Source organism: Sminthopsis crassicaudata, chromosome 3 (genome assembly GCF_048593235.1).
Source record: "Sminthopsis crassicaudata isolate SCR6 chromosome 3, ASM4859323v1, whole genome shotgun sequence".
In the NCBI taxonomy this organism is placed as follows: Eukaryota; Metazoa; Chordata; class Mammalia; order Dasyuromorphia; family Dasyuridae; genus Sminthopsis; species Sminthopsis crassicaudata.
Genome location: NC_133619.1, coordinates 454,854,148 through 454,872,253, shown reverse-complemented (window position 1 = coordinate 454,872,253; position 18,106 = coordinate 454,854,148). Strand labels below are relative to the sequence as shown.

Sequence of the window (18,106 nt, the reverse complement as noted above, 5' to 3'; positions counted from 1 at the left end):
TTCTTGTATCAGTAGCCTGCAGGGCAATTTTCAAAAGAAGAAATCAAAACTAACAATAGTCACATGAAAAAATATTCTAACCTACTATTGATTAGAGAAATGAAAATAAAAACAAATCTAGGAAACTACCTCGCACCTCTCAGATTGCTAATATAAAAAAGAAAAATGATAAATGTTGGAAGGAATATGGAAAAACTGAGACACTAATGAACTATTGATGGAGTTATGAATTAATCCAACTATTCTGAAGAATAATTTGGAATTATACCCAAAGGTCATAAAACTCTGTATCACCTCTAACCCAGAAATACCACTAGTAGACCTGAATCTCAAAGGAAAATGACATATTTGCACAATATTATTTATGACGGCTCTTCTTGTGGTGACAAAGAATTATAAATCAAGGGGATACCCCTCAATTGGGGAATGTCTGAACAACTTGTGGTATATAATTGTGATGGAATACTATTGTGCTAAAAGAAATGAAGGACAAGCTGGTTTCAGAAAACCTTGGGAAAACATATAAACTCATGCAAAGTAAAATGAGCAGAACAAGAAAAACATTGTAATCAGTAAAAGCAATACTATAAGGATTAACTACTTTAAAAAACTTAACTACTCTGATCAAGACAATAACCCAAGACAATCCCAAGCACCCATTATGAAAAATGTTATTTACCTCCAGAAAAAAAACTGATAAACTCTGAATACAGGTTGAAGTATTCTTATAAATTCTGTTTTTATTGTTTTTTTTGTTTCATTTTGAAACATAGCTAATATAGAAATATGCTTTGCATGACTTCTTATGAATAAATCAATATCAAATGTTGTACATTCTCAAGAAGGGGAGAGAAGTGGGAAGGAGGGAGAGAATTTGGCACTAAGATTTAAAAAAAAAAAAAGGTTTTTTACATATAATTGGAAAATATTTAATAAATTAAATATAATTTTAAAATAAATACCTAATAGGATCCTTCCATTTGTATCTAGATTTCAAAATAACATTTCTCAAAAAAGGTCATTTATGTTTTTATCAAGTTTGAGGGAGCTCTTAACTCACTGATACACTGTTATCCTCTGGGGTTAAGAGCCACTCCCCAAGCAGTTAGAGAAATATCTATGTGAATAATAGGATCTGACATTTATATAGCACTTTTAAGTTGCCTATCTGCTTTGCATACATTATTTGGCCTTCATAGCAATCCTGTGGAATAGGAAAGACAGTTATTTTGAACTCCATTTTATTAGACCTGAGGGACTTTGAGACTTAAAGAGATTTTCCCATGGTTAATTACATAATTAGATCTCCTCTCACTCTAAGACCATCATTCTTACCACTGTAATGGTGTCCACCATTATGGACTGCATTAGTCTAAGTGTGTGTGCCTAGTATAGTGCCTGGCACATAGCAGGTTCTTAATAAATGTTTATTTATTGATTGATTTGTATAATGACTAGAACACTAGATCTGGAATCAAGTTACCTGGTTTCAAATCTTGCCACAGACAATTCTCAGCTCTATAATTATTTAGCCTCTCAAATATTCAGTGTTTTGTTTTGTTTTGTTTAATCTCTAAAATTGGAGACTTTATTATTGTTTTGAGGGAAATGATGAGCAGGATGCTCTCAGAAAAACCTGGAAAATCCTCCATGAATTCAAAGTGAACTATACTGTGTACAAAGTAATAGGAAAATTGATATAATATGATTTTGTGGTCCCTTGATTTTAGGAAGGACTTCTCTTCTAGCAGTGAATCAAGAAATCTTGAGTTTTTTTGGTTTGGGAGTCTGCCTCAGGAAACTCCCACACCCAATCTGTCTGATTCTGAATAGACTATTTCTCAGTTCATTGTTGACTGATGATCTGGTCAGTAATAATCAAATTTCAGATACCACTCCTCAATCTGGAGACTAGTCCTTAGTCCTACCCTTGGATCATAGAATTAATATGCCAATGGTAGAGTTCCTAGCCCTCCCTTGAGTTGTAGAATTAGCATATCTATGATAAAAGCTGGATAAAAGGGCTCTATTTGCTTCTGTTTCTTTACTGAATTATCTTATAATTCAGTCTGGTTTGTAATGGCACTACCATTACTTTCAATAAAGCTTTGACCCTTGAATAGGAGATGGGTTCAAGCCTGAAAATTCTTTTGAGAAACCTTGTGACACCAGTCTGGGACTCCAAACTTTTGGGGTTCCCCCCCTTTCCCAACCTCAACAAGGTTGTAGGATGATCAGCTGTGAATGACTGCTATTCTCAAAATACAATGATCCATGACTGCTCTGAAGGACTTATAATGAAAAATGCTATCTATACCCAGAGAAAGAACTGATTGTGTCTGAGTACAGACTGAAGCATATTCTTTTTTTTTTTTTTAACTTTATTTTTCATGAGGGTTTTTTTAGGGGGAAAGAGGGGCAAAGTTATGTTTTCTTTCACAACATAATGTTTATGGAAATGTTTTGCATAATTTCACATGTATCTTCTTAAAGAAGAGTAGGGGTGGGGAGGAAGGGGGAGAATCTTGAACTCAAAGCAAATGTAAAAAAATGTTTAACATGTAACTAAGGAAAATAAAACCATTAAATATATTAAAAAAAAACTGGAGATAGTTGAGCTAATTACATCACAAGACTGTTGTGGGGGAAATACTTTGCAAAAAAAAAAATTCTTCACATGCAACATAAATGTGAGTTGTCACCATAAGTATTACCCCTCACTTTCCCCTGACTCTTTTTTTTTTTCATTGTAAATAAAATATAAGTAGAATCCTAGACTAAAAGATACAGAGTTTTATTGTCAGAATTGAAATACATGTTTTTAGTGAAGCTGGTATTATTATAAATGAATAAAGAATAGTTTCTGTTTACCTTTAGACATTATGGAATCCTATGGGTTTTCACTTTTGTTCTTTTGTTCAATCTATTAAATGCAAAAAAAATTCCTACGGGTTTTGAAAATTAGTACATCCAAGAAATCCAGACAATCAAAAAAATAAAAACAAAAACAACAGCAGAATATACCATTTTCCACTTGCTATTTGGATGCCTCATCATAACATAACAAGAAGAGTTTCTATAGCATTTGGATGAAGGAGATCCCCACTTTCTCAACCTATAGCTGGTATTGTTCTAGAGAAAAAAAGGATGCAGTTTCTGTCTGCCTTTAGAGCTAGTGAATCCTATGAATATTCAGCAACACATATATAAATAGACATTATGTCAACAACGCTTTTCTTATATGATTTAATTTTTGGTTTTATTTTTTTCAACTTATTAAATGCAGAAGTATTCCTGTGGTCTTCAAAACTGAACAAATCCAAGAAATCTAGCCAACAAATAGATAAAATAGAAGATTGCATTATGGTTCCTCTCAGATACTTCATCATAACATAGAAATAATCCTGGGTTCCTCTGCGACACAACAGTGGAGTATATCTGACAGACCTTATCAAGATGGAAATTCTTTGAATTCAGATGCTAGAAGAGACTCATCATAAGTGTAGCAGTCTAGCTAAATATGGAGGAACTCACCAACCAGAAACTGGGCCACAAGATGATTGCCCAAGGCAGTTCATTGTGAAGGGAGGGGTTGTGATTCCAATGAAATCAGATAACTTTGTAGCTAAAGCATGGAAGTTCTGCTACAAATAAGATTATTTTATTTTTTGATATACTAAACCCTTGCTTTAATATTAAAAAGACCATTAACATCTCTATATGAAGCAGCATTCTTGGTAAGCATTGTGGTATTGCCTAAGGCTGTGTTTATTATAGACTTAAAAGATTTTTCTCTCTTTTAAAGATGGTACACTACTCTAGACACTGAGAAAGCCTGCTGGAGTTGTGTCTAATAAGGCTGGCAGCACTTCGTTAAATATTTATCACTGACCAGATTTACTGCTGCTTTTTTCTCCAAAATACATTCTAATAATAGTATCTCTTCCTGATGGGCATGCTCAGGGACTCAGATTTGACCAACACATCAAAAAGAAGAATGCCATCTAAAAGGACAGCTGTGAAAGCACAGCCACTTTATATATCAGAACACAGTCAATTTGATAAAAGGAGAATTTTCAAAACTCTAAAGTGGCCTTTAAAGATGATCAATCGATCCTCAAAAAGGAGTTGAATACCTAATTGGGTATCCAATATTATGCTAGGTGCTGAAGGGGTTACAATAGAAGTAAAAAACATAGGCCTTGACCACAAGGAATTTACAATCTAGACTATTTATGACACCTGAGATAAAACAGCACTGTACAGTGCTGGGGGGTTTCAACTTAGGATCCATGAAGTTCCTTATTTACTATTTTAATAATGGTAGTTCAATAAAATTGTTGTCTTTTATAATTGTATGTATTATATTCTATGTATTTAAAAACACCCTGAGGAGTCCAAAGATTTCCCTCAACTGTCAAAGGAATATATATGGCAACTTCTACAGATCAGGGCTTGATTTATTATTTCATTGATTTCTAGACAATAAATTGAGTAGAAAATGTCAATAATGTAGATTAAACCTAAAAGTGAACCATATATACTTTTTTTTTTTTTTCCTGGAGAGTCAGTGTTAAATATTTACAGCCCACCCTGGGGCCATGGCACAGAAAAGGGGTTAAGAATTCCTAATCCAAAAAAAAAAAGAGAGAAGTGGTGCTGGAATCACAAGACCTGGGTTTGATTTGGGAGCTCTTTTGATTGAAAGCTCTGAGACTTGGGGCAAGTCACCTAACTCTGAGCTTCAGTTTCCTTTTCTTCCAATTAGGGATAATAATATTTCATACCAATCTCAAGGTTATATGAAGATCAAATGAAGTAATTTATGAAAGGAGTTTTATAAATTGAGAGCCCTGGCTTTGAAATGAAGGGAGTGGGTTCAAATCCTATCTTTGATAGTTCCCTCTTATGTGACATTAACCAAGTCACAATCTCCCTGGGTGGCTTCTGAGGTCACCTTGATGAATCCCCTCTTCATCTAGATCTAAGGGCTATATACATGTAGGATATTATTACCATTCTAGGATATTATTACTATTCCTACAGAGAGGTGGTGATATGGGGTGATTCATCTGGTTTCTAGTACATTTCTTTCTAGTTCCGTTTTTACCTTTTACTTAATCTTGGACAAATCTTTAACCTTTATGCCATAGTTTTCCTGATTATAAATTGTGGGTAAATAATGCCAGTCTTAGTTATCTGCTTCAATAGGTTGCTATAAGTAGAGACAAATTGATGGTAAATCTCTGTGAAGAAAAGGTGTTATTAAAATTCAAAGAACTATTATTAGGACTCCATGCAGTTTTTTCAGAAGATGGACTAAGCAACAGATGGGGCCTAAAAAACTCACATGAATTATTGTTATTTCCCTGAATTTTTCCTCCTCCCACTTCTCTTGTTTATTATTTATTAAAATTATAGCTCTAACCTACATAACAAGCACACCAGAAGGCGTCTGTGCTTGGGCTGCATTTTCTAAGAGACAATTTGATGCTGGTATTTCAGATTTTATAATGTGGCTTCTTCTGAAAACATAGTGGGTGCTGACCAACAAGGCCGTGGCTACACATGGACAGAGGTCACCTGTGTGATATACTTTGAGGGACACCCAAAAGTAAATTTTTTCTCCACCAACCTACCACTACCCCTAAAATGTCTACCATATGTCCATCCTTGAAATGAAGGCATCAGTGACTACATTTAAATGCAAACATTATCTAGAAATATGAAATCTACCTAGTTAGCACCTTATCATAAATGAGTTTATCATTAACTAATCCCCTAGCATAAAACTAGACATCTTTTTATGGAAGAACAGGTCAGGAAAAGTTCAGAGAATATGATAATCACTGGGAAGGGGGTGTGGACACTGGGAAAAGTAAAAGTGTGCTATAAAAGTGGTAGAAAGAAGACAAGAAGGAAGGATAACAAAAGTAGTGAAAGGATTAAGAGAGTGAAAACAAGGCCTATTTTCTGGCTTCCTGTTGCTAACCAGGCTTATTTCTTTAACTTTCTCAGAAAAACAGTTATGCCTTCCTGGACAAAACAATTACATTTTTCACTGTACATGTGCCTTGACAGTCAATTCACCACACTAAAGCAACTTTATATTTAAAGAAAAAAACTTAAGATTTAAAGGAAGGGAAATGTCAAGACACTTTTACCTGAACTGGTATTCCCTAGGCCTGAGAGGGAAATGCTGCTTGCAAGACAAATATCTGAGGAACTCACTGTTGCTGGGCAGAATGCAAGAGAGAGCCTGGAACACATCGTGCCTGTTTGTTGCTGCTTTTTTGTTGTTCCCAAATAAATGGATGCTAATTGAGAGAGAGTGTGGTTTCATATTTTATGACACTCTGGGTACATGCTCAGAAGTCTCATGAGAGCTGCTTTAAATTAAAGCTAATGTTAAACTCTGCTTAATTAGCATTGCTGTAGCTGATTTCACTTTTTCCTGTTAGAAGGAAGAATGTGCTATGTTACAGTTTCCCTGTTTTAAAATGCTAAAATATATGATGGAGGTGAGGAAGTGATTTCGTAACTGAATGACTTGCTGGCAAGAGGGAATCAGACAGGATGGCATTTCACTAATTAAGAAGCATTCGGAACTAACCAGATGGGAGGAATGCATAGTAGAACTTTCTTTCTCTCTCTCTCTCTCTCTCTCTCTCTCTCTCTCTCTCTCTCTCTCTCTCTCTCTCTCTCTCTCTCTCTCTCTCTCTCTCTCTCTCTCTCTCAACTCAAGACAATGGAAATAAATTCTCCAAAGGACACCATCTTAGGAACCTTTATAAATTGGATGAGTTGGCAGTTAGTGGCAACTTCCAAAAAAGAGTAAATCAACTACTCAAACCCTCAAGGGCTCAAATTAAAGACGGGTTAGAGCTAGAATTAGTGTGATATGGGTTTACAGGAATGGCACTACATTGACTCTTCTACCTGACTATGATACTATGATGGAAACTGCTGAGAGGTTTGTAGCCACTGATTTTTCTTCAACTATTTATGACAATTGGTTGTCATGGCCAAATAATCCATTATCAATTGGCCAGCTTTAAAGAGATAATAAGCCTTTTTCATATTTAATGAAATTGGCCCATGAACATTTTGATCAGTCAACCCATAAACATTAAATGAGTGCTTGGTATATGCCAGATCTTGTACTAAGTGCTAGGAATGAAAGAGAAGACAAAAACGTGGTCTTTGCTTTCAAGGAAGTCCCAATTTAATGTGCATGAGTTACATGCAAATTATTATGTACATACAATCCAGATATATAGTATAAATGGAAGCCAATCTCTGAGGGAAGAAGTGTAAAGAAGAAATTTGGAAAAGTCTCCTGGAGAAGATAGAATTGAGCTGAGTGTTAAAAAAAAAAAAAAAAAGCCAGGAGATAGAGCATTCCAGGCATAGGGAATAAGCCAATAAAAAGAAAATGTTGAGAGATGGAGTCTCACATGCAAAGAACAGCAAAAAGACCATTGTCATTAAATTTTAAATGAGATTAAAGTATAAAAGGACTAGAAAGGTAGAAAACATCTAGGTTGTGAAAGACTTTGAATACCAAATAAAGAATTTTTATATTTGATCCTGGATGTGATAGGGAGCCACTGAAGTATATCAAATAGAAGGGTTATATAGTTAGACTTACTTTAGGATACTCAGGCAGGAAGGACAATACAAAGACTATAACAAGAGTATAAGCATAAGGTGATGAAGGCCTGCCCCAGATTTTTGGCTTTGTAAGCAGAGAAAAGAGGGCATATACAAAAGATGTTGTAAAGGTAAAAACTACAAGACTTGGCAATAGATTGGATAAATGGAGTTAGTAAAAGAGATCCTGTATGACTAGAGACATGGCAGTGCCACTAACAATTTTAGGGAAATTTAGAAGAGAAAAGAAGGCTTGTCAGGGGAGGAAGGTGGGGAGGGGGGGAGAAGATAATGAGGGAGTGAGGTGATAAGTTCTGTTTGAACATGTTAAGTTTGATATCTAATTTGAAACATGCAAAAAGTCATTGAAAATATAAAATTGAAAACTGGGAAAACATTTTTACAGTCAAAGGTTCTGATAAAGGCCTCATTTCCAAAATATATAATTGACTCAAATTCATTTAAAAAAATCAAGCCATTCTCCAACTGATAAATGGTCAAAGGACATGAACAATTTTTAGATGAAGAAATTGAAACTATTTCTAGTCATATGAAAAGATGCTCTAAATCATTATTGATCAGAGAAATGCAGTTAAGACAACTCTGAGATACCACTACACACTTCTCAGATTGGCTAAGATGACAGGAAAAGATAATGATGAATGTTGGAGGGAATGTGGGAAAACTGGGACACTGATGCATTGTTGGTGGAACTGTGAATGGATCTAGCCATTCTGGAGAGCAATTTGGAACTATGCTCAAAAAGTTGTCAAACTGTATATACCCTTTGACCCAGCAGTGTTACTACTGGGCTTATATCCCAAAGAGATCTCAAAGAAAGGAAAGGGACCCACATGTGCAAAAATGTTTGTAACAGCCCTTTTTATAGTGGCCAGAAACAGGAAACTGAATGGATGTCAATCAATTGGAGAATGGCTGAGTAAATTGTGGTATATAAATGTTATGGAATATTAATGTTCTGTAAGAAATGACCAACAGGATGATTTCAGAGAAGCCTAAAGAGACTTATATGAACTGATGCTAAGTGAAATGAGCAGAACCAGGGATCATTATACATTTCAACAACAATAATACATTCGGATCAGTTCTGAAAGGTATGGCTCTCTTCAACAATGAGATGATTCAAACCTGTTCCAACTGTTCAGCAATGAAGAGAATCAGCTACACCCAGAGAACTATGGGAAATGAGTGTAGACCACAACATAGCATTTCCACTCTTTCTGTTGTTGTTTGCTTGCATTTTTGTTTTCCCTTTCAGGTTTTTTTTGTTTTGTTTTGTTTTGTTTTTTTACTTTCCTTATAGATCCGATTTATCTTGTGCAACAAGAGAACTGCATAAATATGTATACATATATTGTATTTAACATATACTTTAACATATTTAACATGTATTGAACTACCTGCCATCTAGGGGAGAGGATGGGGGGGAAAAAGGGGAAAAGTTAGAGCAGAAGGTTTTGCAAGGGTCAATGTTGAAAAATTACCAATGCATATGTTTTGTAAATAAAAAGCTATAATAAAAAAAAAGAAAATATAAAATTGAAACTCAGAAAAGGGTTTAGAGCTAGAACAAAATAGATCAGGGCATAAGAAATAATCATTGAAATAGTATAGAGGGAAAAAAGGAACCAGCAGAGAATAAAGTCTTAGGGAATACAACAATTAGTGGAAATGATAAAGATGAAAATCAAGTCAAGGAGCTATTATGAAGTTAGGTAAACAAACTGGCAAGAGCAGAGTCCTGAAAACCAGGAAAGATGAGAGTATCTGGGAAGAGAAGGTGATCAATAACATCAAAAGGCATTATAGCAAGGTCAAAGGTGAGGATTGAAAAAAGGTCAATAGATTTGGCAATTTGCAGATTGTGGATAATTTTTAGAGAGAGCAGTTTCAATTTAATTATGAAATGAGAGATGAAATTACAGACTGGTTTATGTTTATATTTATGTTGCACTGCATAATCTCAATTGAGTTTATGTAACACAAATGTGTAGTGAACCCAGTCAGTAGAGTTTCATGCCTTTCTCCTGAGCTTCCTATAGCAGTGTACAAATAAGAGCAAAAGTAAAAGACAAAGAGTTGGAGTTCGGCAAGGCTGGATCCGTACAAGAACAAAAGGGCAAGAGAATATAGAAAATAGTTTATAGTGATAGCATAAATGAGCAAATCTCATCTATATATAAAATATATATATATGTATATACATCACAAAGATGAGCAAATATCATCTATTTATAACAATGTGAACCCCCTACTTCAAGTGGTTGAAATAAAAGAGAGAAGCTTAAGCAATACAAGAGTGATGGCCTGGAACAGCATATATACTATGTCACTGGAATCATATCCGAAGTCTTTGAATTTGGTAATGGTTACCAGAAGTTCTGTTTATATCCTTGAAATCTAGTGTCACTTTGGAAACATGATGAAATATTGAAAGATTTTGTGGATTTCATACATATGAAGGAAAAATCCTTGATAATAATACCATACAGGGCTTTCTTTGTTTCCCTTAAGCTCGTGCCTTCTCCCTTAATTTTGCTTACATGCTTCCTTCCTTCCTGAGCACTGTGTGAATGTCATTCCTTTAGTGCATTCTATCATTAATTCTGGTGCCATCATCTGCACCACTAGTTTGACTCCTATTCAGGAGTCTCTCAGTGTATATACAGCAAACTAGTAATGACAATAACATTTACAGAGTGCTTCAAATTTTGCCTAGTATTTTACATACATCATCTCAATTAAGTCAGATAACTTAATGGAACATTAAAAGTGTTGGATTTAGAGTCAGAGTATCTTAGTATGAATCCTGGCTCTCTACTCACCATCTGTGTATCTTTAGATGCCACTTACCTCTCAGGGCTCAGGCTCCTTACTTATAAAATAATGAAGGAGAATCAGATGACCTCTGAGATCACTTCTAACTCTAAATCAGTGACTGTAATCTTGTTATCTACCATATCAATTAAGATAAACCTTCTAAGAATTATTATATCCATTTTACTTCTGAAGAAACTGAGGATCAAAGAAATTATGTGATTTATTTATGATCAGAACACATATTTCTCCTGAATCCAAGACCATATCCCTCTCTTATCTAAAACAAAAAATAGTTTCTAGACTAGCTACCAGACACCAAAAACTCTTCGTGCTCTAACACATGGCTAGATGAAGGGATAACATTATAGGTTCATACTTGTATCAGGAACACCAAAAATAAGAAAAGAAAAAACTTTACAGATAGTTTAAATAAGAGGCCATGTTCACAGGCAAACAAAAGAGACTCTGAGGTTGACCATAGTTCCCCTGAATACTTCTCCCAAGCGATGTCATTGTCATCCCAGAATAGTCAGAGGATTATTCAGCTCTCAGATGCAAATCAAAATACACTTGGATCTCTTACTCACAAGGAGCCAACAGAAAATGGGTACAGAGTTGGGAGAACAGGTGTGTTTTCACTTGGAGGAAGCAGCGAGGGATATGAAAATGACTTAGCAGCTGGTGAAAAGAAGATTGAAGCTGTGCCAGGCAAAGGGTGGTGTTTTTCCCCCTAATTATGCAAAAGCCTTCATTTCATTGATCACGTTGTTCTCTTCTTTCTCCCGCTAACAGAATATGAAATCTTTATAACATCATTTGGGAAGTCCAGGCAGATTACCAAGGCATTTTAGTGAAAGACTGTGCATCCCTCTTTAAAAGCTAATCTTGCCATTTTCTCAAGATTTGTGAACCATGGGAACCTTAGGGATTTGGGTTTTTTTTGTTTTGTTTTGCTTTGTTTTGTATTAATGGAACAAAACTGAGATGAGACCATTAATTAATAATTATTCTTTAAATTTTGCTCTAGTATAATTGTAATAGTCAAATGTCTTAGACTTAAAGGTAAAATCTATATAAGTGAGCAGGGGTTGAAAGACTATGTTTTATAAATGTGTTACAATAGAAAAATTGGCCTAGAAGTAAAACTCAAATTGAATTAAAGTGTTGTTGAAGGGTAGATATTTTGTAGGCCTGTATAATCCTCAAGTAACTTTGTATTTTTATAATATCTACAAATCTAAATTTATTTGCATTACTTTGAACGTCAATTTCCCTAAAGCAAGAGTCCAAACTTCAAAAGAAAGCTGACAAAGGAGACAAATCAAATTCAAATTCCCCCTACACATCTTGAGACTTTGCAGGGCAATATGCCAGGGTAATTGTTCCTTTTTGCCAGTGTGGTGGTCTGCTTGCCTATCTGTAACCCATTCGTTATACTCTCTGTCATAACCAAATAAGTTGTAAGGGAGAAACGAAATTTCCAACGCAAAAGAAAAAAAAGAGCAACTGTTTGAAAATATGTTAGTGATATCCCTGGCCTCTCCATCAGTCTCCTCCCACTCAGCAAGGCACAGACTGCTAAGTGATGCCCCAGCCTTCAAGAAAAGAGGTTACCTTCTGACTTTGCAGTTTCTGGTTGTGAACCAACATTACACATCTCTCAACACTGTCAGAAGCTGTATCAGCACTGGGAGCTGGGAACAGCAGCAACAGCAGCAAGAAGCTTCCATATCTCCCTGTTTGACTTTAAAAATGTCAATCATTATATAGTCTCAAATACATTGACTTGCACACTGTTTGGTAACATTGCTATGACAATGTGTTTTAAATATATGCTTAGAAGGACAATTTAAACATGACAGCAGTGAGAGTCAAGACACACCATATTTTCCTTGCTGAATTAAGTATTCAAGGAAATCCTCACACACTGCCAGTGTTTTATTGTCATTTCTGTAGTCTTCTATAGCACAAGAGTTCAATGGTGTATGAAATTGACATTGCAAGCCAAGTCATTTGCTACTGAATTTGTCCTTGAGGAACATGCACCCAGGCTTGAAGCACTGCTTAAAGAATAAATCCTAGTAGCAGAAAAAGATGAGAAAAGGTTATCTCCTAAATGACCAAGCAACAAACTTCTCTGTTTTGTGGCTTCCCTCTACTATTTATTCCACCTATACTAAATGATTCTCTTTAAATCTATCTACTCGGAAGTTATTACACAGAGCACCCAGCTCACTTAACCAATATCTGCTATATATAAAATATATCTGCTCTCTATATAATCAATAAACATTATCCCAGCTATTCCACCACCTTGGGACTATCGTATCCCCTAACCCAGATCCCACTCTTAGCTCCCTCCATGATAGGTCAGCTTTTGAACATTTTGCTGGGGCTCAGGCTCCCAAAGTGCTTTTTTCCTTCTGTAGGCATGTCTCTTTGCAACTCATTCCACTACTCCTCTCTCTAGTTTCCATTTCCCAGCATATGTAATCTTCATCCATTAGAATGTGAGTAACCAGAGGGCAGGGACTGTCTTGCTTGCTTCTTTCTATTTTTATCCCTAGTGTTTAGCCCTAATGTCTGTCTCATAATAAGCTCCAGTTAGCTGTACCTTTCTTGTTTATCTCTCAAGTAGAGACTATTTGTACTGCTTCCTTACTTAGGTATATACCACATGCCCCTGGGATACCTGAGACAAATACCAAAAGACAAAAACACTATGTTAGAGACATCACTTAGCTATTACATGACCAAAGGAACCTCACTTAGCTCTCTATGAAGTCTTTCCTGTGCTTATAAAATAGAAATAATAATGCTTATGTACTCCTTACTTATGTCAGCAACCAGATGCCATAGTGGATACAGTGTTGGGCCTAAAATCGAAAAGATCTGAATTCAAATCCAGAATCCAGTATCAGACAAGTCACTAGCTATGTGATCTTAGGCACTATCTACCTTAGTTTTCTCAATTTTTAAAAAAAAAAGTGGAATTAAATAATATCACCTGCTTTCCAAATCAAAAGAGATAATATTTGTAAAAGTGTTTAGCACAGTGTCCAGCATATAATTAGGCACTATATAAATACTAATTCAATCTTTTCTTCATGGAGAAATTTTGAAAATTAAAGGAAAAGGAATACTTTGAAAAATACTTTGAACTTTTAGATGATTTAGATGACTATCTAAAATATGCTTTTAAAAAAGTAGTGATCCTCTATGTGTTCTAAGTCTTTATTCATTGATATCTTTGGGAGGGATCACTAGACTTACAAAAGTTAAGGTATATGTAGATATTGAAATGTTGTTATGTTGAATAAAGCAATGAAAACAATTCTATCTATCTATCTATAGAATACTAGACCTATACTGCCAAACTCACATAGATGTGAGAACCAATATGTAAATGTTTTAAAAAAAAAACTTAATTACTAAACTTCTAGCCTTATTTAATATGGATAGTTAATGTTATTTTTTTTTAATGATCACTTTTTCCACATAATCTTTGAATAGTATTTCTAAAGGAATTCAATAAAATCTGTTCATTTTGTGCCACTTATTGGATGAATGGGACCTCAACTCCTGGCTTCCTGCTTTATCCCCTCCCTCTTAGTAAGTAGTGTTAATGGGAAAGAAAAAGGTTGTTCATGACTGAAAGAAAATCTTTCATTCACTGCTAGCATAGTACTTGCAGCATCAAAGTTCCTTCAAAAAAAAAAAAAATAGCTTTAACCCAGAAATGTGCTAGAGCCAGTTAGAACTAATTTTCAACAGCTAATTGTTAAATTTTCAGTATGAGCATTTGTATTTCATAAACTCTATAAATCAGGGTTTGATTCATTGTTTTGTTAATTGTTAACAATGAAGATTAAACCTAAAAAATGTGCCACATATATTTTTCATGCAAAGCCAGTTAAACACTTGCCAGCATATCCCTTTAACTTGAAATAAAGAATCTATAGCAGAGCCTAGGATTGAAAATTTCTGCTCATGTGTAGCCAGCCTACTAATTAGAACTTCTATGTTATAAAAGCCAGAATTGTTAAGACAGCATGATACAGCAGAAATAGTACCAATCTTAAAGTCAGAAGACCACTACCTATATGATGTTGGCCTTAATTTCCTTAAGCTGCAGTTTCCTCATTTGCAAAAACAAAGGGGTTGTACTAGATAGTTTTTGAGGGCCCTATCATTCTAAGAAATAAGCATTTGTTGAGAGGGATGGTTTAATTTGTACATTTGTTGTCTAGGGAGACGGATAGAGGAAAAAGAGGAAAAGGAGGAAGGAAAAGGAAGAAAAGGAGGGAGAAATTTTTGAAACACAAGGTTTTGCAAGGTTCAATCCTCAGACAATACAGAAGACTTGGTAATCATGTCCTTTCTCATAGCCTTTTATGTTTCCTGCCTAGATCTCTAAAGTCTATTAAAGGTTCAGTTGGATTCTCCAGTTCTGGCAACCTGTAGACCAGAGACATACTGGGAGATTTTTAAAAGTAAGCTTGTAAGGAAGGGTGAAATGAAATGTCGCACCTTTCATTTTTAGTCTAATATTCATTATTAACATTTTTGCCATCAGTTCCTTAAGCCTAGACAATTAAAAAAAAAATAAAGCTAGTTCTGTTTTTATCACTTTTATGGATTTCTAAGGTATAGATGTTCACAATGAAAATTTAATGATTGGAGGGCTGGTTTGATGGCAACATCATTTGAAGGCTCTCTCTTGATGGATATGATTAAAAAAATTCAAGAGACATAATTTCTGGGTAATTTAATAATTTTATTAATAATACCAGCATTTATTTAGCAGTCTCTATTAGACCAAATACAATCATGATGGGGCTAGATCATGGCTTAAATGTTCTTTTGGAAAAGTCAAGTTCCTCTGGTAAATTGATGATCAGTTAGTTAGTGAGCAAATGAATATTACAATGAGGGACTAAGAGTGACATAATATCACCTTTGGGCTGGGAGACTATCTCTATAACCAGACCACCCCCAACCTTGAGCAATTTAGACAAAAGTATTTGTCTCCACCCAAGTTAGATTGAATAGAATTCACCTTAGACTAGAAATTCCTTGCAAAGTTGGGTGGGAAATTCCTTGCAAAGTTGGAAGAGAAAATTAATTCAACCTTCAGAGACTAAGCTTAGGGGAAAAAATAATTCCCTATTAAATAAACATTTCTCTCACAGAGAAGAAAACATTGAGTTATTTGATCTATCTTTCATAGTCTGGATATTTGTATCTTTTTAGATTTTCATGAAAAATAGAAAAATCTATTTAAACCTTAGATTAATTAAAAGTCACATGTACACTTACCTTCTCAAACATTTTCCTCACTTATTTTTGCATAGTCAAGTTTTGTTAGATTCAGAGTTTATCTGGTAAAAAACAAACAAACAAAAAAGATGCTTTTATCTCTCTGCTTTATCTCAGAAAATGCCTTCACAAAAACATTTACTTGATTTAGTGAATAGACAATTACAGTCAGCCTCCCACTAGAGTTCAGTCTTACAACCTTGACTGGACAAATACAGAGAGAACTGAAGAAGAAAGAGAAGTTCTCTCCTCCTTAGGACAGGTATACATTTAAGTGAAGAAGTATGATACAATTTTTACTTAAACTATCATAATTAAACCTCTATCTGATGAATTCTACTGAAGCAAAACAGCCTTCATAAGATAAACGCCACAAAAAATTTTAAAGGTCAACAACAATTCCATCTAATTACTCTAGATGAACAGTTTGTGTCAATATTTTATCTGGATTTTTTTTCCAGGTCAGATATAAAGAAAATAACTCCATATTTGAAATGGAATATGCTGTTAATTGTGTTAGTACAGGCTTCAAGAACACACACACATACATACACATGAACACACATGAACATACCTAAACAAAATGTATGCTATATTCTCATTCTAATTGAGGCAATCCTATACTAAGCTGATATTAGTCAAATAGCACATATTCTAAGCACAATTCTTATATGGCTTTTTGGGTTTGGGGGTTTTATTTTTAATGATACTAGTGGCCTTGGATATGACAAAGCTCTCTCCAGGATAGAGAAAAGGTCTTCTATTAAGATAATAACCAAGCATCCTCCACCTTCCCTGTAAATTAACTTTCTCTTTCTGTTTCTCTCTGTTCCTCTCTTTTTCTCAGCTGACAGGAAAGAGTCAAACCTGAAGTTGGAGATGGGGGAATTCCAAGATCATGAACCTAGCAAGACTCAAACAGGCTACATCTTCTACCTGACTGCTTCCTATGTCTCTTATCCTTATCCAGCCTTAGAATGGAAAGCATAGTCAATAACAATCATATCCCTCTGGTGTTTATGCAGTTGTCTTATAGAAAAACATTGCCTTTTTAATTCTTAAACCTTTTGAATAAACAAATATTTTCTTTTTGCAAATGTTATTAGGAATAAACATTCATAAACTCTCTGACCTGGTAAGGAACAGCAATTTCAGCATAATATTAATAATAGATTATATTTCCCTAGTGCTTTTATCCTTTACATCTAATAAGGCATTTTAAATATTTTGTTCCATTTGATCCTCACAACCACTTTGTGAAATAGGTAGTACAAATGTTCCATATCTCTTTGAACTATGGCAAAACTATGGCCAAGAGGTTAGATGACCATTAATTCTTTATCTTTCAAATGGGCATTATTAATGATAAGTAAATAAATGACTCCCAATATAAAACATACTTTCTTCTTCTTCTTTTTTTTTTTTTTTTTGAGTCTGGGGTTAAGTGACTTGCCCAGGGTCACACAGCTAGAAAGTGTTAAGTGTCTGAGATCAGATTTGAACTCAGGTCCTCCTGAATTCAAGGCTGGTGCTCCATCCACTTCGCCACCTAGCTGCCCCCAACATACTTTCTTCTAATGTACATGGGTTTTATTCAATCTTATTGTTCAGGAAGCTTTTCTTCTTGTTGACAAAACATGATATTCAGGTGGTAATTACCAAGTAATTTCGTGAACAACCTTCTTAATATTACAGTTATTGTTTCCATAAATCCCCTGCAAATAATACATGATTATTTATTTAAGAGGGAAACAACAGTGTAATGGAAACCCAGGCAACTTGGGTCTAACTTCTGGTTCCACAAATTACTAGAGATATGAATCATGGGCAAGTTATTTGGTTTCTCAGGGCCATGGTTATTAAACAAAAGGCTACAAATGCTTCAGTTTCTTAAATCATGGCCTTTGCCTCTCTTAATAGTAGTTGCATCACTGACATCATTTGATTAATTTACAATCATCTATTTACCCAACTGGTGAAATTAGCTACCCAAGACTTTGATGCCAATTGGTAAGGCAAATTCTATGTCCTATAACTCTGCTAAAATCCACTCTTTTCCTTCAAGCAAGAGCTTAGGCCTGAAGTCTTACCAATTCCTTCAAATGATTGTAATCTCTCCCTCCCCAGATTTTCTTTTGGTATTTTATTCAGATCTTTCCTTTGCTCTAAGTCTTATAATAATCTATCTTGTATCATATTCATTTATGTATATGTCTTACCTCTCTTACTAAATTGTAATCACCCTGAATGCAGGAATCATATTATTTTTCATAAGAAAAAATGTAAGAACATA

General features: G+C 34.8%; 1 protein-coding gene across 1 annotated transcript in view; it reads left to right on the top strand.

The window, feature by feature from the left end:
* TANK (TRAF family member associated NFKB activator) overlaps nt 1-18,106 on the top strand; it is a 513,112-nt gene that overhangs the window by 396,227 nt on the left and 98,779 nt on the right. The gene's annotated exons all lie outside the window — the stretch shown is intronic.